Here is a 24995-nt window from a genome sequence, read left to right on the forward strand (position 1 = left end):
ATCTAGACCTGAACACTGATACACCACACACCTACGTCATCATCTAGACCTGAACACTGATACACCACACACCTACGTCATCATCTAGACCTGAACACTGCTACACCTCACACCTACGTCATCATCTAGACCTGAACACTGATACACCACACACCTACGTCATCATCTAGACCTGAACACTGCTACACCTCACACCTACGTCATCATCTAGACCTGAACACTGATACACCACACACCCAGGTCCTCATCTAGACCTGGACATGAAGATCCTGTGGAGAAGTTGACCCAGTTGCGCAGCACAGTTTTCAAGTAGCCTTGGACTCACACCATATGGGCCAGCTGCCTTCCCAGATCAAAGTCTTCCAAGCTCCAACCTCACCCCTGTCTCTGATACAGAGAAGGGTACAGCTGGTAGAAGGAAAGTGGCTGCAGTAGTGGAGGTAGGAGATGGAGAAGGAGAAGGAGGAGCTGCAGTGGAAGCAGGCGTGTCCACAGTGTCAAATCTATTGAAGAACAGGTTGAGTTCATCAGCTCTTTCCACATCATGCACCATTGACTGTCTTTTCTTTTTATTGTTGTGCCAAGAGATGGTTGTGATTCCTCTCCACACATCACAGATGCTGCTGTGTTGAAAATTCCTCTCTATCACCTTTTTGTATTCCAGCTTTGCCATCTTCAGTCTCCTCTTCAAATCATGTTGCACTTGTTTGAGCCATTCTTTGTCACCGTCTCTAAAAGCTTTCTTTTTCTGGTTGAGGATTACCTTTATGTTGGGTTTGTTATCGGGGAAACAGTGAACAGTCTTTGCAGGTATGACTGTGTCTCTACAGAAGTTGATGTACTCAGTAAAACAATCAACCTGTCTGTCAGTGTTCATACTGTCCTCATCTGTTTCCAGCAGCACATCCCAGCCTGTTGATTCAAAGCAGTCCCTTAGAGCTTCACTAGCTTGAGGAGTCCATCTTCTGATTTTGACTTTAGTTGCAGGCTGCCTCAGCACACAAGATTTGTAACAGGTCTGCAGATAAACCAAGTTATGATCTGACCTGCCCAGTGGTGGTAAGGCAGTAGCTCTGTAAGCTCCTTTGACATTGGCATACAACAGGGCTAGGGTTTTGTTTTCTCTGGTAGGTCAGTTAACAAACTGTGTAAATCCAGTCAGGTGAGAGGAGAAGCTGACATGGTTGAAGTCTCCTGATATTTTTACAAGTGCCTCAAGATGTTGAGTCTGTATCCTAGCAACAGTACTATGCAAAACATCGACCACAGTTTCACCTCTCAATGACATGGAATAGAATCATAGGTAAATCAGTTCAGTGGATATTAGCATGGCGTTATAATTTTATCATAACGAGAGGTTAAATCAGCAGTGAGATTAACCCTGGCACACACTCATCCGTGTATTTGGCTGACTCCTCTTTACGCACAGTGGATGAGAGGTGTTTGTTAACACGTGCTGTCTGTGGCTCCATCAAGCAAAGAAGCTTAATTTCACAAACCAAAACCTAGCACAGTCATTAAAGCCTGACTTTGCTAGAAACTGGTCAGAAATATGGACAGGACTGGGATCCATTAGAACGAGGGTGAAGTGGAGCTGTGCGAAGTTAAATTCTTCAGCTCTGATAAAAATCTTTGAAACCTTGAGAAAAAGGGAGGAAGACAAAGGTGGAGTGGAGGGGGGCATGGCGGTGGAGAGGGAAGCTAGCTGCACAGTAGGGCGGCAGAAGGAACGGGCGCTTAATCCCAAGAAAGCAGTAAGAATTCAGTCTACCTATTACTGGCATCATCTTCAGTCATGACTAAGCACTGCATGGTCAATATGTTAGCTCCTGAAACTTAGTCGCTTGTGCGTTGTGCGTCGTCTCCACAACAGCAAGACAAACAGCAGGCAGTAAAGGCCACAGGATGGGTAAGCTGACCTATGGGAAGCCATTACTGATCTCACTGCTTTGAGAATATCTCTTATTTTAACTTAAACACGTGTTATCTTTCATATTTACATCATTTCTGCATTAAGGAGAACAGGAAATTTAGTTTTCAAACCCTTACTACACAATGATTTTCAATCTTAAAGCTTATTTGGTCCTCAAGATCAGGGGTGTCCAAACTCCAGCCTGTGGTCCAACTGTGGCCCACACCCATTTCATATGCACCCACGGCACATTCTAAAAATAAAACAAAATATGGCCCTCATGAGAACATGACGCCTGTGTTTGATTGTGTTGTACTTCTTAGTTTGGACACTAGGTGGCGCAGCTTTGTTGGAGAGGCAGCTTATCAATGTCAAAGACAGGTGGCATCACTAAAAGAAGAGTTGATGGCTGATGAACCATGACAGAAGAAAAGAAACACAAGATAGAAAGTGAGTGCAGAAAGTTTCAGTTTCATTCGTTGGACAAACGAATATTTCTTCAGTGAAGCCAAGGGGAAGTGTGTCTTTTTAATCAGAAGCAGAGCAGAAAGTTCAGCAGATGACCGCCAGCTTGCTAGCTCAGCAAAAGTTTATTTTTTCTGTGCCGACAAAACTCAAGAAAATGCCACAACCGTCAGCTATGAGATAGCTCATCTTATTGGCCGTCATGGAAAGCCATTCTAAGGGAGACGTCATAAAACAGGTCCTCACTAATGTGGCAGAAATAAACTGTCCAGAGAAAATGCAGGACTTCAACAACATTATTATGTCCGGGAACACAGCTGACCGGCCAATCGAAGACTTGTCAGCAGGGATGTCCCGATCCCGATCACATGTTTAACATGTCACTGAATTGATATTGTTTACTACCTGAAAAATATCATTGATTTTTAAATTTTTATAAATATATGTGGTTGTGGGCTTATTTGGAACACACGTGTGCTTAAATGGTGCTTCGGTACCAGTTAAGCCCATGCCAGACTTTTGACTTTATTCATAAAATTTCTTTGATTTGTTCTTTAAAATATGCAGAAGTTAATAAATATACTTTCAAATGAGAGATAAATCCTTCATTTTAACAAATGATCATGTTTATAAACATCTTAGTATCTATGAAGAATACGTGAACTTAGATTTTGGTGGGCTTAATGGGTACACTTACCCTATTCAGTTTCCCTTTGTTTTCACTGTATTACTGATAAAAACACATTTTATGTTTCTGACTGGCATTGTGTTTGCTCAAAGTGTGGTGTTTTAATGGCCTAACCCTTGTGTAGTGCCAGTATTAGCAGCTAATTTTGTGTTCCCCACACACTGTAAAATGATAACTAGCAAATGTTGATCTTAATAAAGTTTTCAAATTGATCCGACTCAAAATAAAAGTATTTTGAATTCAATTCACAAAACCATGTTTCTTCAACAAGACTGCCTCTATAGTTGGCCTAATAAGAATTTCTGTGTCCATCTAACAAGACTGCATTAAGGTTAAAGTGCCTTCGTCTTGTTGGACAAATCACGTTTGAGCATGCTCAGGTTACTTCTACGGGTTCAACAGCCCAGCAGGTAACGGACTGCACTTGCGCGCCTTTGACATACAGGTTGTTGAAGGGTTTGTGGTCTTGGTAACTTGTTTTAGTTTTGGACCAGCGACTTTAGGATTACTTTGTTATTGAATTCACGTTTAGATAACTACTTTCAAGCATTGCCGGGTTTACTTCTTACTGGAGACTGTGGATTTAACATTCACAACCACACTTTACTTTGTGTTGAGGAGGCCTTCTATTCCTTGGGTATTTGCCTACAGCCACGTCTCTCTGAGCTGGTAAGTGTGTTTTTAATAAGACAATGTTCCTATTGCACTTAATTATATACTTAAATGAAGGATTGTTGCAATTGCGGTTGTTTCTTCGTGTTGGGGGGTAAAGCATTCATGATTAGCATGAGGCTAAAGTATTCTTGATTCATGACAGCGATTTAACTGGAGTTAAGGACATTAACAACCAACAACGTTGGTTCAGCTGTACGTGACACATACTGAATTCATAGCATTTCATTGTACGCTAGTTTGTCCCGCTGTTTTAACTTTTGCACTACTTTATGGGACAACATTGCCAAAGTCTTCCTACGTCACTGATATGCTGTTTGGTTAGCTCACAGGGTACAGTGATTATTCAGTCATGGATTCTGATATCACTTTTTCCTGGGTGTTTAACATTGGCACAACTATGCGCCACAGAAACTGAATATAAAGCGTTTTACTTTTGTGATGCAGCTCTGCTGCGTATTCTTCCACTCTGACGGTGTTAACTAACAACAAACACAGCAAAAACTTGTAAAAATGTATTTTATCTAGCAAATATGCCACGCCGTTTAATGATGATAAATGAGGATTATTTCACAGAGCGGAGTAAACAAAGGAAAAACTTTTACAGACGGCGATATAACAGGTCTGACAAAAAGAGAGCGAAACTTGTATGGGAACTGGTTTACCTGCGGTGCAGGTGTATTGCTGCAAGTGGATTTCGCCATACACAGAGAGATACGAGTGTTCCTTCTTAAAACTGAACTTCTGGGCATCTCTGGATGAGATCATATTATTGGTTATACTGGGATAAACCTGCAGTTTGCAGCGTTCAGCAGAACTCCATGCTGTAATGAACACGGATGCACTTATGGACCTTATTTAAAGTTTTACTAACTAAACGGGATAAAACATTTCAGCCGAATGTAAGGTCGTCTCCTGGGTAAATTTTCGGCTCAAACGGGTTTTTTGTTACATGATGATATGACCTGTAGTCGGCACGATATGTTTACTTGTTCATAAACGAACCGTGGTTCTGTCAGAGAGCCGGAAAAGGTAGCGTTATATCTGTCATTATGCAGTGTCCACCCCACAATTCAACAATCGACGCTTAGTAAGTTTCTAGTCAGGAAAAAGTGATAGAAGAATCCATGATTTAATAATCAGTGTATACTGTAAGCAAAGCAAACGCTATAAACAAACAGCGGATTAGTGGCGGAAGAACACATCGGTTATGTAGCACCTTTGCTCTGCATCACAGAGACAGGCGTGTATGTGAAAGGCTGGATGATAAAGCTGACTAATGGATCACAATGAGATGCTTGAGAGGAGGAAAGAGTGGACGAGTGGATATGTTCAGCAGCTGATTAACGTGTTTAATGATAATAAAAAGAGAAACACTTAAGCTCTGATCAAACTGGATCTCTACTTAACAACTAAGAAAAACACAACACCCATAAATGATTATAGGCGGCTATTAACAAAACACTACACTTGCCATAATAAAAAGCTGTTTATCAACTGCTGTTAACTTTACTCATGAGTAAAGACTGAACAGGTACATTTCTAATGAGCTAGATCACATAATTTTTTTTAATATGAATCATCTTTTTCTGCTGTTTTGGATGAGCAAGACCCAGTCAGACATATCTGTGCTGGTCTAAATGTTTTCATTCTGGTTAAATGTTTGATTACACCGCGTTCCACATTATTATGCAAATGACGTTTTTCTCTGATTTTCTAAATATCAATGCAAATGACAGTCAGAATGTTTTTCAAGTCATCAACAGTTAGAGTATAATTCAAATGTTTTTGAACAAACTTCATAATGATAACTTTTTTTTTTTAATAAAAACCTCAAAATGCACTTTTCCACATGTTCCACATTATTAAGCAGGCCACAGGTTTCAGCAACATGGGAAAGAAAAAGGATCTCTGCTGCTAAAAAGCCTCAAATAGAGTAATGCCTTAAACAAGGAATGAAAACATGAGATATTTCATGAAAAATTAAGCATGATCATTGTACTGTGAAGAAGTTTGAGGCTGATTCAGAGCACAGACGGGTTCCTGCAGATAAAGACATAATGAGGAAGGTTTCTGACTGACAAATACATCAGATTAAGAGAGCAGATGCTAAAATGCCATTACAAAGCTGCAAACATGTATTTGAAGCTGCTGGTGCCTCTGGAGTCCCACCAACCTCAAGGTGTAGGATCCTCCAGAGGCTTGCAGTCGTGTATAAACCTACTATTCAGCCCCCCCTAACCAATGCTCACAAGCAGAAACGGTGGCAGTGGGCCCAGAAATACATGAAGACTCATTTTCAAACAGTCTTGTTGACTGATGAGTGCCGTGCAACCCTGGATGGTCCAGATGGAGGAGTAGTGGATGGTTGGTGGATGGCCACCATGTCCCAATGAGGCCGGGACGTCATCAAGGAGGGGGCGGAGTCATGTTTGGGCCGGAATTATGAGGAGAGAGCTGATAGGCCCCTTTAGGGTCCCTGAAGGTGTGAAAATGACCTCGGCAAAGTATCTAGAGTTTCTGACTGACCACTTTCTTCCATGGTACAAAAAGAAGAACAGTGCCTTCTGTAGCAAAATTTTCTTCAAGCATGACAATGCTCCATCTCATGCTGCAGAGAATCCCTCTGTGTCATTGGCTGCTATGGGCATAAAGGAGAGAAACTCATGGTGTGGCCCCCATCCTCCCCTGACCTTTAACCCTACTGAGAACCTTTGGAGCATCCTCAAGCTAAAGATCTATGAGGGTGGGAGGCAGTTCACATCAGAACAGCAGCTCTGGGAGGATATTCTGACATCCTGCAAAGAAATTCAAGCAGAAACTCTCCAAAAACTCACAAGTTCAATGGATGAAGAATAGTGAAGGAGATATCAGAGAAGGGCTCCTATGTTAACATGGAACTGGGCCTGTTCAGATGTTTTTGATTGAAATAGCTTTGATTTCAGTAAATATGACCTCCTAATGCTGCAATTTCTACAAATGACCATTTTCAGTTCTTTACAACCTATAAAATGTTTTAAAAAGCTGTTGTGCTTAATAATGTGGAACAGTGCATTTTGAGGTTTTTTTTTTTTTTATATTTTTTGTCATTATGAAGTTTGTTCAAAAACATCTGAATTATGCTCTAACGGCTGATGACTTGAAAAATATTCTGTCATCTGCATTAACATTTAGGAAAATCAGAGAAAAATATCATTTGCATGATAATGTGGAACGCGGTGTACATAGCTACATGTACACAATAAATTTAGAATCGGTAATAAAAATGATTTAATCAGATTGAAGACAAATTGCATATGGAAACAGCAACTGTGCTACTGCAAAAGTGACACACTTATTGAATTTCTCTTGAAAACAAACTGTTTTTGTTTATAATTTTTGCTTATAATTTTAAAGCTTTACAACAACCAGTTTAGCTGCATTGACAAGATATATGGCTGCAGGTAAAACCATAGACATTAATGTCATGATGGAGGTCAGTGGTCTTGTCATAATGGGAACCAGTGTAGTAAAGCATGAGGTGTGTGCAGAGATGATTTTTCTTTGAGTATGACAATGAAGACTATCTAAGAAAAAAAAAGAAAAATTGTGCTGAAAGTTTAACTGAGCTTTTGTGATTATTGCTTTAAGACCTCACAAGAATTTTATGGGACTACCAGCAAAGATCTCTCGGAGACCTTCAGAGCATCCCTAGACTAGTGTGGACCTCATCCAGCCAAAAGGGAAGCTCAAGGACAGAATATGGCTGACCTTCTGGTTGCACTCAAAGAACAGGCAAGAAGTTACTCGTAGCCAAAAATCTTAGAATTAAAATGTGCAAAAACATAAGCAACTGTATGTGATATACTTGATGATTTTCTGATGTGTGCTGTATCCCTCTGATTTGAATGGTTTTAGGTTTTCTGTGTAAATGCATCACTGCGCCAAACTGATTAATATTATTGTCTTTTTTACATACTATCAAGACATCTGACATCATGTTTCATCACAACACAGCAACGCTGAGGGGGCTCCCAATCTTTGTCCAGGATGATCCAGCTGCATTTTTCCTGAAATATTCAGTAAGTATAGGCAGCTATGTCATTGTTTGTAATGTTATTGAAGAGTCGATACTTCAAAATGTGTGTGTGTGTGTGTGTGGGGGGGGGGGGGGGTTACAGTAGATTTAGTCTCCTTGAATATAAAGGAATAAATTCAAACTGAACTTTTCCCTTTATATTTTGTGGGGCTTTATGATCTCAAAGATGTTGTTTTCATTATTCTTAGGTTGGATTGAGTTGATTGTATTTCAAATTAAATCTCCACTAAAGATACTGTATGTAAAATTGTCGACAAACAAAACAATTAACATTTCTTAAGCAAGATATGAAGTGAACAATCATGTTACTTTTTTTTTTTTTACTTGAATACTTGCATTATCTTAAATATTTCCCAAAATATTTTATGCCAGAAAAATGATATTAATTGAAACGTTCTGTTTGATTGTGGATAGTTCCTGAAAACCCTGAGGTATGGTTATTATCACTGAAACACTGGCTCTTGGTGTCTCTGTTAAAGCATTGTTTTAAAATAGGACTGTTCACAAAAATAGAATAGCATGAGATATAAATACTGAACAATCTATCAATTTTCATCTTCATGGTGGAATTTTATATAATTAATGATAAAGCCTCTAAAGTTAAGCCTCTAAAGGACAATGCTCTCAGGGTTCCCTGAATGCATCATCTCAATGCATCCTGGGATCGCTCAGATTGGATTCAGAGCGTAAGACTGCATAATGTGGATTTTCTTCATTCATTACCTAAAATTCCAGCATTTAAATGAAACAGTAGTGTGTAAAACGTGTTCAGTTTTGTTGAACAGAGTGCTCTTTAATCACCAGTTGTCCGTTATATATGGTTGTTGAAACTGGTTAAATCATTGCTGCCTCTAGTGGCGGAAATTACATATTTTACCGTTAATACCTTGACTTACACGTATTCTAATTCAGACGGCTCGTATGAGTTGAAACACAAAGTTTGTACCCAAAATTTTGCATGAATGTTTGAACCTCAAGTAAAATGTGACAGCCCTCAAGCTTGGCGACATTGCATGTGCTGTTAAATAGAAGAATCATGTTGACAAACTACAAAAAGATATGCACCTGTGCTTTTGCTCAGTTAATCGATAGAATATACCAGTAAAAATGATTTTTACTTTATTTTAAAACATTATTGTTATGAGTTCAGAAAGCAGATATGTCCAAGTCCTGAAATCGGGACAAATCCATCAAGGATTGGGAACTGTTAGTCTGGAAAAAAACTTGATAAAGTAAAATCAAATAATAGAATTAATGTAATTGTATACCTTTTGTAAGACTTAGGAATGTAATTAACCATTTAGTTTTCCTTAGTTCTCAGTAAGGTGTCGTTAATGTTTCAACAGCCCACTGAACCTGAAGAACCTGTGGTCTACGGTGTCCCTGTTGGCGTCTTTGAGGATGAGGTGCTCAACGTGTTGGACACAGCTGTTGTGTTGGAAGGGGCAATCGTGCTGCAGAGCATACTAGACATCCGCACAGCCTGTGTTTGTTTATAAGGCCCTCTGTATGCCATAAACACTGACTACCCAAAGAAGATGGTGTATACTTTTTAAGTAATTCAGACCTTTTTCAGTAGGGATCCAGATGCTCACAGCCTACAAGGTCACTAGAAACAAAGCTACTGGCTTAGATGTTATTCAGCAACACACCCAAAAGACTGACATGCAGATGGAGACAACTACTGATAAATAGAGGGGACACTGATAAAGACACAAACAAGTGAGACATAATGACAGAAGGAAAAGCTTCTCAGGTAATATTGTTTTAGAAATGTTTTAATTGTTCTTGTGTAAAAATGTTTAATGAATGTTAACTTAGTCATTGCTAGTCATTTTACACACACATGCCTCTTTTGTCTTGTAGATGTTGTGTGGGTTTTAGCTGATCCAAGTTCAGATATCAGTAAAAAAAATGATGTACATGTAGTTTATTTACGCTACAAGCCCCGTGTAATTTTGTGAACACAGAAATAAGGAGACAGACACAGACATAAAGACAGGACAACAGATCCACAGAATAAAACAACTGGGAACTGCAGTCGCTCAGTTCTGCAGAGTGAAACACAGAAAAGACTGAAATGCACAGTGAGAAAGCAGGAGAGGCACAGATGTAGACTGAATGACAAAGAGGCTGACAGATTTTCAGTAACTAATGTATTAATGTTTAAGTTCTTGTGTAAGCATGTTAAATGTTTTTGTTTGTGTCACTCATATTGTCAGATTTTGTCATTTTAAACTTGCTAGCCCATTTGTCTTGAAATGTGTGGAGTGGAACTATCTAAATTCAGTGTCAGTAAAATAATGGACATGCAGGTTTTTCAGGCTACATGTCCACTGGAGTAACTCTAAACTTTGGAAAACTTAAACTGATGTTTAAGATGCACTTATCTTGTTTTTATTAAGTTTAAGTGAGTGCTGCAGAGATTTCATGAGCAATAAAGCAAGGTTTCTGCTACGTTAAAACAACATTTTGTATGACTTAATACATTTTTGTTGAAGAGGGAAGAAGATGCCATGGATTGCATGGCAGAGAAGCAAGATTTTTACAGTTGGCCTCAAGAATTTCCAATAGAACAGACCCACTTTCTTTAACTACCAAGTATGTCTTTATTTATATAATGCAAAATATGTGTAATTTGAAGAAGACTATTGCTGTTGGCCTAAAGAGAATTTCAAGTAGTACAGATACAGTTTTATGTTTATTGAACAAGAATATATTAATTTAGTCAAGGCAGAAACATACGTCATTAAAGCAAGACTTTCCTTGTTGGCCCAACAAGAAAATCATAAATAGGAAAACGAAAAGATCCATGTTGAAGGAACTTGTTTACCAACTTGAAAATCCTAGTTTTGCCTTGATATTTTGAGTTTTCTAAGCTTTACTTTTTTAACAGTGCATGTTGTGGGTGTTAGGGCTGCAGTTATCAAGTCTTTTAGTAATCGAGTACTCTATCGATTCTTCTGACGATTCAGCGAGTACTCTGATAACAAATATTGCAGTTTTTAAATCAATCCCTTTTGCTCTTTTTCAGAGAAATAGTACCAGACAAATGATAAATACGGTGGGTCCCTTAAATGGACTACTTGTATGTTAAAAACAGGTATTAAAGGGTTATCTAAACAAAATGTCTAAAATAGTTCTGATGGCAATTTTACATTTATTAAAGTTAAAAGGAAGTTAAATAATTGCATCAGATTATACCATAACTGAGGTTTAGGATCATCTCCCAGGAAATTCTGGCTGCTTATTCGTTATTTCTTATATTGTAGTTTAATTTTATTTTTCACTTTGTCAATAAGGTAAAGAGACACTTAAGTATTTTAACTTCCTCTACTTCAAGCATTAGTGTAGTATTTCACGTTCTAGCAAGAAATAACTCTCCATTATCCACACAATGGTCTGATGATTTCTGGACTTTGACATTCCAGAAATTTGATCTATTTCTCAAAAGGTGTTCACTTTTAATTTCGGCAACCACATTTTTGTTTGATCCACCGTGACTTTTTAACACCATATCTGGACCTGGGAACAGGTTTTAGGGTAACGCTGCATCTGTGATCTGTTGAATCCTGACTGTATGATGGTGAACTCTGACCTCTTTGCTCTCGTTGCAGGTGAGGAAGCTTGCTTTGACTCGCTACAGGTTCAAATGTAAATATTTTGTGTGAATAATTTGCATGAAAAAATTGCGTCTAGAGTGTAAGGACCTTAAGTTTATAAACTGGAGTTAATATTCTGTAGGCTCTTAAATTTAATCACCCTTAAACCCCCTGAGTCTCCCCCATGGCAGGATGGTTTGACCCTTGGGATGGGCGATATGGACTAAAAAAATGATCACGATATTTTGCTGTATTTATTGAGATAAGGATACAAATCACGATAAAAATAGCACCATTGAACACAGCCTTTCTGACTAGGAAAAATGTATCAAATGGGCTGCTTAACTACACCAGCTACATATAAATATAGATATATAAATATATCTATATTTATATAAATAGATATATATTAATGTAGGGATATTTTAGTAAAAAAAAAAAAAAAAAAAGAAACTATGTTGCTTCTACATTTAAAAGATTCAAAGACAAATTTAGTTGGAAATAGTACAAATAATGTTCCAACTTGGCAGATTATTAAAAATGTAAGTGTCAGCATTAAAAATTGACCCTAAACTAGAAGTATTTGCAGCACTATTTTACCTCCATATGGCCATTCCAGGATATGGTGTTTTTTGTCCAGTTTGCCTCTATCTTTAGTGTTTAAATGTAAAATACAGTCTGATATCCTCTTTAAGTCTGGAGGGTCCTTCAGTGGAGCTTTTACAGAGATAAGTCACTTAATGCAAGTCCAAGTTAAAACTTCTGTTGTTAAATTAATAAAAATAAGAAGAAGTAGATTTGATAAATTATTTCTAACTAAGTTTGATTAAGTCCATGATGTATAATAACACTGAAGCTTATAATGTGGTAGTAGTAGTTATAATCACATTTTCAGGTATAATTCAGTTTGGTGCTTTAATGTTTATCTGTCCCTCCGTCGGTCTGTGAGGTGTGTACTAAAGACACCTACGCACCTAACAGACAGAGCCCACAGCACAGAAATAAACATGCATGTTATCTCTCACATCATGTACATTCTATGTTGTTGTAAATGTTATATTTTTCTAACCTTATAGGAAATCTACATGAGATGCGAGTTTATTACTCACATCTTTCTAAATATTAGACTAAGCGCTCCGTTATTTCCTGGTATAAACCGTGGGACCGTGCGTAATTTCTGTGGCTGTAAAACGGAGGAATAGAGGATCGTAAAATAAAGCACACTGTGTAAATGACCGTTGTCTGCTCCTCGTCTGATTTCCTCTAACCTAACCGTTTACAGATAATAGAGGTAGCTCCTCGTTTAACAAACTCATCCTCCGTTTCATCGCCGCCTTCGGCCATGTTTGTTATGTTTCTGCACGTGAGTTATGAGTGCAGCGCAGTTGATGACGTATGCGCGACGATCGCAGACACATACGTCATCAACCGTAGTTTATCGTTATTATCGTTAAAGGACGTTTTCTCATCGTGGATTTTTTCGCGGTATATCACAAACGATAGGATATTGCCCATTCCTATTTGACCCACACTGGAGCATGCCTGTCAATCACTGCATTCACAACCTCTCCATTCATAAAAAGGTTTATGATTTATTTTTGTGAAAAAATGCTGATCTATAACTAAGATCATGATTTCAGTTTGAGAAGAGAGAAGTCTTTTTATAACTTGTTTATTATTTACAGGTTTTTAGTTCTCTCTAATTTTATGTTTTTATTTCCAGATTGTTCCAGAGAGACGCTGCAGCTGAGCAGAGTTTTACACACTTCTAGTTTTAAAGCCTTTCAGTCTCTGTTTTCAACAGCTACATTCATTTGAGTTCCCACATTTAGAGATGAGAAGATGTGCCATGACTTTAGTCATGCATTTTTAACATTTAAAATGTATGAAAAAAAAATCTAATATTTGTAATTTGGAAGTGTTTATCAGTGACAAAGTGTGATAAATCAGAGGCTGTCTCAGCTCTCTAATGTCTTTCTTTTTGGCCAAAAAGCTTTGAGCTGTTTAGGGGGTACTTGGCTGAAAAAATACTTCACAGGGGGTTCATGACTGACAAAAGGCTGAGAACCACTGATTTAATGTAGACATGAGTGCGGTCAAGTTAAACATTTTATTTTGTATTTTATTTTATTTTATATTGTGTATCGCTGGAATGAAGTGCTTAATAAATATTTACATAATTGTGTAATTGATTTATTCTTTGAAGCAATAATATTAATTTTTGCAATTGCAATTGATTTTAGTGAGGTCAGTACACAGTAGGGGTGGGACAAAAAATCGATACACTGAAATATTGCGATACTTCCTGGCGTGATATTGTATCAATATTTCAAAATGCAGTATCGATATTTAATTAATTAGCTAATTATTCACTTTGTTGGTGCCGTAGTTTGTGGTGTAATTTCACACCCTGACCACTAGTTGGCAGCAGGCATCGCTATAGCTGGCAGTTGACTCTTGCCTCTTCTCTCTTGAGACAACGAGATCACACGAGACTTCCGGTCTGCGTGAGCCGGTTGCTTGTACCTACCCAGCAGAGCGACTTCTGCCGCATTCATAGTGGATGTGTGGACTTATTTTGGCCTCCAAAACATTAAAGACAGCACAAACTTAGACAGGAGTTAGACAAGATATGCCACGCCAGAGTAAAATACTGAGACAGCACGACGAATCTACTAGTTAGGCATCATCGCGTTAGCGCTACAGCTAACGGCTAACAAACAAGCTCGTTGAAGCTACCGCTGGTCTCTACTCATGCAACCATAACCACAGTCGTTGTATCTGTAAGGACCTGCCCTGTGTAGTGTCATTAAGACACAAGAAAGAAATACTGACCTGTCACGTCATGCCCTCCACAAAACACAGTCCATCAGTCTGAAAGCTGGACGTGACGATCAGCTCGTCTCCCATAGTCTCCCTCCACAAACACATGATGTGATGACATAAAAAACTGATAAAGTATGAAATATAAAGGATTGGAGTACATTCACTTTATAATAATTTATTCCCCTTTTCTTAAAAAAAAAAAATACGGTAGCATTTTAATTCAGTGCAACAAATGGGGAAAATCCTCATCTTCAGATTGAACAAAGATAGGTAAAATGCGAGATGATGCAGAACTATATATTTTTTAAATAGCTTAATTCTACATTGTTAAATTCGATATTAACTTAAAATTACATAATAAGCTATACATATATATACTACACACATATGTATAGACTTTATGCACTTCATATTCAGTATTTAGCTCAGTCTGTGTCAAATTCTGTGAAACTGATACTAAATTGTGAATAAACTGAGAAATCCTGCACTTGACCATTTTATAACTATTTTGTATTCTCTAGTTAGACATATTTTGTGATGTATGGTTATACACATGTGATGTGTATTTTTCCTGATATAGTCTGTAGGCATCATCATCATTCATCTTTTTCACTGGTGTTTTAAAAGCTAACTAAAGATTGCAAAAATCGGCAATATCGTAGAATTGCAATTTAAATCGAATCGGCACCTAAAAAATCGTAAAAAATCGAATCGGGAGAAAAGTGAATCGTCCCAGCCCTAGTACACAGTCATAGCCATAAATGCAATGGTACTAATAATTGGCATCATCATTTCTTTCGGTGTTTCGGTTTTCGGTTTTCAGCCTTTGTTTCCTCATTTCGGTTTTGGCCAAGAATTTTCATTTTGGTGCATCCTTAGTTTTTCTTTATCTAAACTTTTATCACGATAAATTATCACAACAGCGTTAGCATAGTGCCGCATCTGCCATTATTTCACAGCCAGTGAATGTGTAAAAACGCAGCAGGACGAGTGTCTGTCACCATTAATGCATCATCTTCTTTCTCTTCACTCATGATTTTCACACAGCGCAGCGCATGTTTACTGCATGTTACGTTATACTCATAGATATCAAGACGTATCCATATCTATGGTTATAATAACAGTAAAAACAGATACATTGTGCCTCAGAAATAACCATCCGTGTGAAACACAGCATGCCGTGCGCCACAGCACGATGTCAAGCTTATACCACAGCATATGTGGATACATGACGGATTTAAGCGAAGCCTCTAGGCGGATAATATGCCTGCTTCTTTTGGAGTTAATGTCAGTTGGCAATCCAGCTCATTTGTGCTTTATCACCAACAACTGGGCTGAAAGCAGAAGTTTGTCAGCAACAAAAAATATTTAATAATAATTTTAAAAATAAGCTAATTTACTGGTCACATATGTGCAAGTAGATGAAAAATGGAACACTCCCACTGTCTCAAATTTAGGGGCAAAATGCGACCATTTAGGGGCAGTCTGGAGCCCTGGACAAGGCAAGAAAGATTACAGAAAAAGTGGTCGAGTCCATGGCTTTGGATAACCAGCCCGTCTCCGTGGTGGAGAATTTGGACCCACGCTATGCCCTGCCGTCTCGACATTACACTACTGACACTGCTTTATCGGAGCGGTACAACAAAGTACATGAAAGCATACTGGAGAAAAGTAGCTGCACTGCCGTTAGCTTCACTACTGACGTTTGGAGCTCAGATGTTTGCCCCCGTCACTGCTGAGTCTCTGAGAAATAAGTGATGTAGCAGCTCTAGCTGCACTTTAGCTTTACACTTTTGGGTTTTATTCCAGTGTTAATGTTTTGGTTCACATCTCTGATTAAGCTGCTACATTTTAATAAAGATTGCTGTTTTGAATCTGTATGATTCGTGTGTTTTTGATCCTATTAAGATCAACTGTTTACACCATTTTAAAGTGGAGTTGGGATGTTTTTAATTCATTTTTGAGTTGAGTTTTTCGTTGTGACTAATAGAGTCAAGTTAACCTGGAATTATAATATTTAAAACTCACTATTGAATTCATCTGTTATTGTGATGATTGACTCTGTTCCACCACCTCTAAGTGAACCTGAGGTTACTTGAGTTCACCTTTTGACTGCTCAGGTCATTCAGCTGACCACTTTAAGTGGATTTGGATTGTCTGAATACTAAACACGGCACTCAGTGAATATGTACATTTATTTTTTTGACAGATGATTAAAGTGAAACAGAGCTATTACACCATCCTGAGCAGAAATGTGATTTTATGTTTTTTACAACAATATTGGCTGTACTGAGTTAAATGGAATAAGTTTGCGATAGCTAGTAGTAACAATGGAAACTCTAATCTAGGTAATTATGAGTGTCGGATCGGGAGTCGGTATTGGCCGATATTCAATATGAAAAAATCAGATCAGGATCGGAGGCCAAAAATGCTGATCAGGACAACCCTACTGGCCAGCTAACTTAAAACAACAACATTTTCAGACAAAGACTGTGCTTGTGATTTTTACTCCATCTCAGAGCCTCGATGCCACGGACACCGCACAGCTCTGCATCTTTTTACCGGGAGTTGATGACAACTTTAGCATTATAAAGGAGCTGCTGATGAGTTTAAAGGGCACAACAACGGGTAAGGACTTTTTTGTCAGCTGAAGAATAAACAGCAGCTTCTCTCCCTACCTGATTTCTACCAAGGCTTGGAAAAGGAAAAGTTTCCTCTGATGACGCGCCACCAAAAAGAATAACGTGTCCGAACATACACATGTGAGCAAACATTTTCTTTGGTGACTCTGAACAAAAGCAGACTGAAAACCAAGAGAACAGACATCTCTGTGATATATTTAGAAACATGAATAGTGAAAAAAACTCCATTCATAGTGCCCTGGTGAATAAAGACAACGGATTAGGGCAGAAAAAAGCACTAATAGCGCTCGTTAGTTCCTTTTCCTGCTCCGTCTTCTGGTCCGGTTTAGAAAGCAGACGGCTCTAATCATCTTTAAGTACCATCACTACTATAAAGCTACACAGCTTCCTGCAGTTTGCTCTGGTTTAGGTCTGAATGTGGAGATGAGCTGTCGGCGTGAAAGGTGTGTCTTTCCATCCTAAGCAGGGGCGGAGCTAGAGGGGAAGACCCCCTGAATTCTGATTGGCTATCCCAAAATCCTTAACATTTATGAGCTTTCAATTTTAAAAAGCCATTAATGGACAGCTGTGCCGTAGGATATTTTCCTACTGAAGTTTTAAAGATGTTAACGTTGGATTCACTGTCCTTAACACAGTATCAGTGAGCTTTCTCAGTGTGGCTCCACCAGCCTTCAGTTTCTCCACATGCAGCCTTCTGACACCCCTGGTACACATCATTTTAACCACGTTTTCACAGAAAGCTCTCTCCACACAGTTACGTCTCATTTGGTGGCTTTTCTGTCTTTATGTGTGTGTGTGTGTGTGTGGGGGGGGGGGGGGGGGTTAGGGAATAACTGACTATTCCATTGCTTTCTATTCTTTTGGCCTGATTGTAAACTCCTGTCTACTGTTACAGCTGCCTGCAGGACCCACTGCAGACTAGGGGTGGGAAGCGGTTCCAGTTGGCTCGATCCATCAATATCATTTACGTTTTCTCTTAACGATTCCCTTATCGATGCCTCACCTCCACGTGCCATAAAAACACAAGCATCGCATGTGACAGTCAGCTGTACAGAGAAGCTGAGAAAATAAAACATTTACCGGGCTATACAGGATCGCCGCAAGGTGTTTAGAAACACATTAAACAAGCACTTGTCAGCGTGCGTGCATACGTACAACAAGCGCATCTGCAGCGCTTCATCTAACCCTTTATCAAAATGCTGCGAGTCTAAAATAAAACGCGTTCATAAGGAGACGTTTACAGGAGCGAGAGAAGGGAATTATACAAGTAAAACAGGTTAAATCAGGGCAGAGGATCAAATGAAGTTTCTCTTTTTGTCTTTCAATGACTCCTCTCCTCCCAGAAGATGAGACGTGATATTCCAAATCTAATAGGCTATCATGAAATCTGGGAATGTAAAGTCATGTTCTGTGGGATTTTTAACAGGAAAAGATTGGACTTTAATATTATTTATGTCTGCGTTGTGCTTCAGTGGCGTGCTCCGTCCTGCTGACTGTTTCATGACAATCTTAGTTACAGAATACTTAAGCACAGAAAGCAGTGAATAATCTCATCTATATTTCACATTGAACAGGTAGAGATAAGTTCAAACATTTTTAAAAACCCTGAGTGGCTTCTGTTTTACCCGGCATAGCTGCAGCAGGATTATATTAATTATAGTATTAATTATTATGAATTATAATAATTTCTCATCACTGATCTAGAGCCAGAAAGAAGAATGAAAGCATGTTTAAACTCATGTTGTCTTAGATCACATTAGAGCCAGCGGGGCACGTCTAACAGTTTGACTGTAGAGAAGAGTACCGCGGTGCCAGAGCTGTGCCCGCGCCGTGCTTGCGCCATGGCGCACGAGTATCTGTGAGCCGGTATACACGCGAGTGTTCGTCCGTTGCAAAACCGTCCCGACATCATTAACAGTTCAGTCTTCACTCTTAAAGCGTTATCACACACAGGCAGTGGTGCTGTGTGTGGAAAAACATAAATAATCCTGAGGAATTTATTATTAATCCCACAGCACCGTCTTCATGATGGTAATCAAAGCAACGCCGTGGCTATTTTCATACCCCAGGATACAGTATTACCCTATTACCACCTCTTTCTAGTAAACTGTGTGTAAAATGTGGCTTCATTTCTCAAAAAAAGAGAAATGAAGCCACAAGGCAACGAGAAACGTCTTTCAGAGCATGACATGCATCTTTTTGCCCAATAACTGTTAAGAGTTCAATTCATTTTGATACCTCCAGAGATCTAGGATCCAGAGATTAGTTTTAGATTTATTTAAGGTTTTGTCTTTTAAAGAAAATGTGCAGTAGTACGGTATTCTGATTCAAGTTCAGAGATTAAAGATCCAGAGAGCAGTTTGTTTTAACTGAGACATACCCATTAAAACAGAGATTTTTTTTGTCTATTTTAGCATGTTCTCCTCCCAAACACTTGATGTTTAACTTTTTTAGCAATCTAAAAAGAAAATTCACAGGAAGGAATCGATAAAGAATTAAATTGATAAGAAGAATTGATAACGGCATTGATATCGATAAAATCTTATCAATTCCCACCCCTCCTGCAAACCCTCAGGAGGAACTCCCAGCTCAGCCATCCAGACCAGGCTGACCAAGCAACGGCCACAAAGACAGCAGCCTGCTTACACCAAAGGAAGAGAGTAAGATCTGTAGTCCTGTACATGTATGACAATAGAGTGGTCAAATAAGGTCCTTTTATTAATAGCAGTAAATTCTCTTTGCTTATGTGTTCACGGCTGCTGGAGGCCAGGAGAAAAGTCCTCACTCCAGCAGAAATGCATCTGTGGAAGGGCCAAACACCAGACCTGACATGGGATGAGGAGGAGAGACGCCGGGGTGGACTGAGTTGCCACCATCATTTAGAAGTGATGATTTAACAAGTCTCTGTCGTGCACTTCAAGCAGGACTGGCAGCACATCTGCCAGTCACCACAGACGTGTGTGTGTTGGGGCACACTCCGACCCCCCAACCTACTATCATGAGGCAGTCATAAGACGTTTGCTTCCCACTGTCCTGTCCGACCTGAGACTGCAGAGGGAAAGGTGCTGGATGTGTAAATCACCGTAAATGTTGTGGCTTTGCAAATAAAGCTTTTCTGGTGGTATGTACTGAATTACTGTTTGGTTTTGGTGTGGAAATGTGATGTATGGGGCGCAGGTGGCCTAGTGGTTAAGGGCGCGCCCCATGTACGCTGACGGCCCGGGTTCGAATCCAGCCTGAGGCCCTTTACCGCATGTCTCCCTACCGCTCTCACCCCTGTTTCTGATTCTATCCACTGTCCTCTATCAAATAAAGGCAAGAAAATGCCCAAAAATAAATCTTAAAAAAAAAGAAATGTGATGTATTGGCAGTTTAATGTCCTGTATAAGATGAACAAACACATACATAGCTGTTCTACACACCAGCTATAAAATAACGAGTCAATGCCATAAGAATGACACTAATAATAAAGTGATAGAGCGACATCATCAATATAAACTAAAGAATGAAGGAGGGGTTCACACATTGATAAAAGGGATTCAAGAAATTTACATTACAGTTACTCAGTGAATGTGCATGTGAGGGAACCTCCTAACAGTCTGTGGGTCATCAGAGTACAAAACACACACTATACTACTGCTTATGAGGAGCTTCACTGGTCCAATATGCCAATGAAATGAGGCGTTTGACCACGGCGATTTACATTACAGCTAGAAAAGTCTCTTAGTGAGGCTTTTTAACACAGATACTTCTGTTAGAGTAAGTACATTACTGAGTCCATCTATACAGACTCCAGGAGAAATAAGTCAGACCCAGTCAGTCCTGGTCTAACATGTTGTCCTGGCTCTCGGTGAGGGTGTTAGAGGGTCAGGCTCAGTCAGTCCTGGTCTAACATGTTGTCCTGGCTCTCGGTGAGGGTGTTAGAGGGTCAGGCTCAGTCAGTCCTGGTCTAACATGTTGTCCTGGCTCTCGGTGAGGGTGTTAGAGGGTCAGGCCCAGTCAGTCCTGGTCTAACATGTTGTCCTGGCTCTCGGTGAGGGTGTTAGAGGGTCAGGCTCAGTCAGTCCTGGTCTAACATGTTGTCCTGGCTCTCGGTGAGGGTGTTAGAGGTTCAGGTTCAGTCAGTCCTGGTCTAACATGTTGTCCTGGCTCTCGGTGAGGGTGTTAGAGGTTCAGGCTCAGTCAGTCCTGGTCTAACATGTTGTCCTGGCTCTCAGTGAGGGTGTTAGAGGTTCAGGCTCAGTCAGTCCTGGTCTAACATGTTGTCCTAGCTCTCAGTGAGGGTGTTAGAGGGTCAGTCCGGGTCTAACATGTTGTCCTGGCTCTCAGTGAGGGTGTTAGAGGGTCAGGCTCAGTCAGTCCTGGTCTAACATGTTGTCCTGGCTCTCGGTGAGGGTGTTAGAGGGTCAGGCTCAGTCAGTCCTGGTCTAACATGTTGTCCTGGCTCTCGGTGAGGGTGTTAGAGGGTCAGGCCCAGTCAGTCCTGGTCTAACATGTTGTCCTGGCTCTCGGTGAGGGTGTTAGAGGGTCAGGCCCAGTCAGTCCTGGTCTAACATGTTGTCCTGGCTCTCAGTGAGGGTGTTAGAGGGTCAGGCTCAGTCAGTCCTGGTCTAACATGTTGTCCTAGCTGTCAGTGAGGGTGTTAGAGGGTCAGGCTCAGTCAGTCCTGGTCTAACATGTTGTCCTGGCTCTCAGTGAGGGTGTTAGAGGGTCAGGCTCAGTCAGTCCTGGTCTAACATGTTGTCCTGGCTCTCAGTGAGGGTGTTAGAGGGTCAGGCCCAATCAGTCCTGGTCTAACATGTTGTCCTGGCTCTCGGTGAGGGTGTTAGAGGGTCAGGCCCAGTCAGTCCTGGTCTAACATGTTGTCCTGGCTCTCGGTGAGGGTGTTAGAGGGTCAGACCCAGTCAGTCCTGGTCTAACATGTTGTCCTGGCTCTCGGTGAGGGTGTTAGAGGGTCAGGCTCAGTCAGTCCTGGTCTAACATGTTGTCCTGGCTCTCGGTGAGGGTGTTAGAGGGTCAGGCCCATGCAGTCCTGGTCTAACATGTTGTCCTGGCTCTCGGTGAGGGTGTTAGAGGGTCAGGCCCAGTCAGTCCTGGTCTAACATGTTGTCCTGGCTCTCGGTGAGGGTGTTAGAGGGTCAGGCCCAGTCAGTCCTGGTCTAACATGTTGTCCTGGCTCTCGGTGAGGGTGTTAGAGGGTCAGGCCCAGTCAGTCCTGGTCTAACATGTTGTCCTGGCTCTCGGTGAGGGTGTTAGAGGGTCAGGCCCAGTCAGTCCTGGTCTAACATGTTGTCCTGGCTCTCGGTGAGGGTGTTAGAGGGTCAGGCCCAGTCAGTCCTGGTCTAACATGTTGTCCTGGCTCTCGGTGAGGGTGTTAGAGGGTCAGGCCCAGTCAGTCCTGGTCTAACATGTTGTCCTGGCTCTCGGTGAGGGTGTTAGAGGGTCAGGCCCAGTCAGTCCTGGTCTAACATGTTGTCCTGGCTCTCGGTGAGGGTGTTAGAGGGTCAGGCCCAGTCAGTCCTGGTCTAACATGTTGTCCTGGCTCTCGGTGAGGGTGTTAGAGGGTCAGGCTCAGTCAGTCCTGGTCTAACATGTTGTCCTGGCTCTCAGTGAGAGTGTTAGAGGTTCAGGTTCAGTCAGTCCTGGTCTAACATGTTGTCCTGGCTCTCAGTGAGGGTGTTAGAGGTTCAGGCTCAGTCAGTCCTGGTCTAACATGTTGTCCTGGCTCTCAGTGAGGGTGTTAGAGGTTCAGGCTCAGTCAGTCCTGGTCTAACATGTTGTCCTGGCTCTCAGTGAGGCTCTCAGTGAGGGTGTTAGAGGGTCAGGGTCAGGCTCAGTCAGTCCTGGTCTAACATGTTGTCCTGGCTCTCAGTGAGGGTGTTAGAGGGTCAGGCTCAGTCAGTCCTGGCCTAACATGTTGTCCTGGCTCTCAGTGAGGGTGTTAGAGGGTCAGGCTCAGTCAGTCCTGGTCTAACATGTTGTCCTAGCTCTCAGTGAGGGTGTTAGAGGGTCAGGCTCAGTCAGTCCTGGTCTAACATGTTGTCCTAGCTCTCAGTGAGGGTGTTAGAGGGTCAGTCCGGGTCTAACATGTTGTCCTGGCTCTCAGTGAGGGTGTTAGAGGGTCAGGCTCAGTCAGTCCTGGTCTAACATGTTGTCCTAGCTGTCAGTGAGGGTGTTAGAGGGTCAGGCTCAGTCAGTCCTGGTCTAACATGTTGTCCTAGCTGTCAGTGAGGGTGTTAGAGGGTCAGGCTCAGTCAGTCCTGGTCTAACATGTTGTCCTGGCTCTCAGTGAGGGTGTTAGAGGGTCAGGCTCAGTCAGTCCTGGTCTAACATGTTGTCCTGGCTCTCAGTGAGGGTGTTAGAGGGTCAGGCTCAGTCAGTCCTGGTCTAACATGTTGTCCTGGCTCTCAGTGAGGGTGTTAGAGGGTCAGGCTCAGTCAGTCCTGGTCTAACATGTTGTCCTGTCTCTCAGTGAGGGTGTTAGAGGGTCAGGCTCAGTCAGTCCTGGTCTAACATGTTGTCCTGGCTCTCAGTGAGGGTGTTAGAGGGTCAGGCTCAGTCAGTCCTGGTCTAACATGTTGTCCTGGCTCTCAGTGAGGGTGTTAGAGGGTCAGACTCAGTCAGTCCTGGTCTAACATGTTGTCCTGGCTCTCAGTGAGGGTGTTAGAGGGTCAGACTCAGTCAGTCCTGGTCTAACATGTTGTCCTGGCTCTCAGTGAGGGTGTTAGAGGGTCAGGCTCAGTCAGTCCTGGTCTAACATGTTGTCCTGGCTCTCAGTGAGGGTGTTAGAGGGTCAGACTCAGTCAGTCCTGGTCTAACATGTTGTCCTGGCTCTCAGTGAGGGTGTTAGAGGGTCAGGCTCAGTCAGTCCTGGTCTAACATGTTGTCCTGGCTCTCAGTGAGGGTGTTAGAGGGTCAGGCTCAGTCAGTCCTGGTCTAACATGTTGTCCTGGCTCTCAGTGAGGGTGTTAGAGGGTCAGACTCAGTCAGTCCTGGTCTAACATGTTGTCCTAGCTCTCAGTGAGGGTGTTAGAGGGTCAGGCTCAGTCAGTCCTGGTCTAACATGTTGTCCCAGCTCTCAGTGAGGGTGTTAGAGGGTCAGACTCAGTCAGTCCTGGTCTAACATGTTGTTGAAGTTTAAACTGGAGTGTACTGTAGGACGGTAGTGTCCTAACGGAAAACAAGCTGCCCGTTAATGGACCGGGCAGAGACTAAAACAGACTAAAATAGCGTGTAGCAGTCTCTTTTAGACTAAACTTAGATAAAGTAAAGACATAACCGTTAAACTGTGACGGTGAGAGTCTGCTCAGTGACTCTAGGACTCTCTGACTATCTATGTAGAGTTTAATCAGCTCAGTCTCTCTCCACAATCTCTTCAAAGTTATTTAAATTTTACACATTTTTACCGTAAACTGGCTCCAAGTTGTCCCCGGTGTTCCCGCTCCCTCTGTAGCTCTCTGTCCCTCTCTATCTTCTCCGTTTATCGGTTTAACGGCAGCCTTCCTCCTCTTCCTCTCCGAGAAACACACAGACGGCGGCCATGACACTACATCCGGGTCCTTCTGCTCCCTCATCACACAGCGGAGGAATACACAGCCTCACAGCACACCAAAGTAGTGCCAAACACACATTTACCGCCAAAAATGCACAGTAACTTCAATCACAGAAGAATAAATAAATCAAGATTAACGAGACGAACGGTGAGAGCACCGTGTTTACTCAGCACGACCCCCACGTCATCACCGTGCATGTCTCTGTATGTTGAGTGGAAGAAGACGCAGCAATGGCCGACTGACGCCATTTCCTCCTTAGGTCAGATAAGCTCGGTTCACATCGACAGCATCAGAGCTGGATGGTCAAATCCCGAGTAAATAAAGTGATTTAAGTTAGTGATGGGTGAGTTTAGACTCATAATAGCAGCATAAGGATCATTAAATCACCAGATCTCAGTGTTAGCATAAATATGTGTAGTAAGGTTAGCCATGAAAGTGAAAAACATGGCTGCCGAGACCAGCTCTATAACAGCTGATAAATGAATAAGTTTAAGACTAAGCTCAAACATTACCAACAGATAACTATGGATTATGAATACAGATAACTGATTATACTG

The 24995-nt window shown here is 41.2% G+C and overlaps 1 protein-coding gene across 1 annotated transcript in view; it reads right to left on the reverse strand.

Annotated features, from left to right (window-relative positions):
- si:ch211-214e3.5 (zinc finger protein 518A) overlaps positions 1 to 24600 on the reverse strand; it is a 58685-nt gene extending 34085 nt beyond the window's left edge. The window contains exon 1 of the mRNA XM_041815588.1: positions 24292 to 24600. The gene's annotated coding sequence lies outside the window, so the exon portion shown is untranslated. The remainder of the gene's footprint in view (positions 1 to 24291) is intronic.
- Positions 24601 to 24995: the final 395 nt, after the last annotated feature.

This window comes from Cheilinus undulatus, linkage group 20, assembly GCF_018320785.1.
Source record: "Cheilinus undulatus linkage group 20, ASM1832078v1, whole genome shotgun sequence".
Lineage (NCBI taxonomy): Eukaryota > Metazoa > Chordata > Actinopteri > Labriformes > Labridae > Cheilinus > Cheilinus undulatus.